Consider the following 502-nt stretch of genomic DNA (forward strand, 5'->3'; position numbering starts at 1 on the left):
AGCTCCAACATCAACATCAGCGGAAAGGGACGAAGGGTGACGAAAGCCTACGAAATCCGCCGGAAAGTGCCGAGTGAAGGCGCTGCCTCTCCAGTCGGTTTTCTATTGTGATACATGTTAGATATGACCTAATTTTATATATCAAATATAAATTTAAATATGTTTTTTACGAAATGAATACCTTCAGCTGATTATAATTAAAGTTACTCACTACAAACCGCTTTGAAGCCTGTTTCAGTTTAGATTGTTTTGAAAACTATCTGAATACTTTAAGTAACAAATCTCAGTCTAAATGTGTACAAATACATCACATTTGTTGGCCTATTTTTAGTCGTTTTGGTTGTAATTTCTAACAGAAATAGCCTGAGTAAATACAAAATGGCATTTCCAAATACAATTTCTTTTATTAAAGTAACAAATCCATTTAGGCCAACCTGGTCTTATGTGAAAAAGTAATTGCCCCCCTCATTAAATCATGAATTAATTGTTTGTTCAGTTTCAC

This window comes from Kryptolebias marmoratus, linkage group LG6 (assembly GCF_001649575.2).
Source record: "Kryptolebias marmoratus isolate JLee-2015 linkage group LG6, ASM164957v2, whole genome shotgun sequence".
Taxonomy (NCBI): domain Eukaryota; kingdom Metazoa; phylum Chordata; class Actinopteri; order Cyprinodontiformes; family Rivulidae; genus Kryptolebias; species Kryptolebias marmoratus.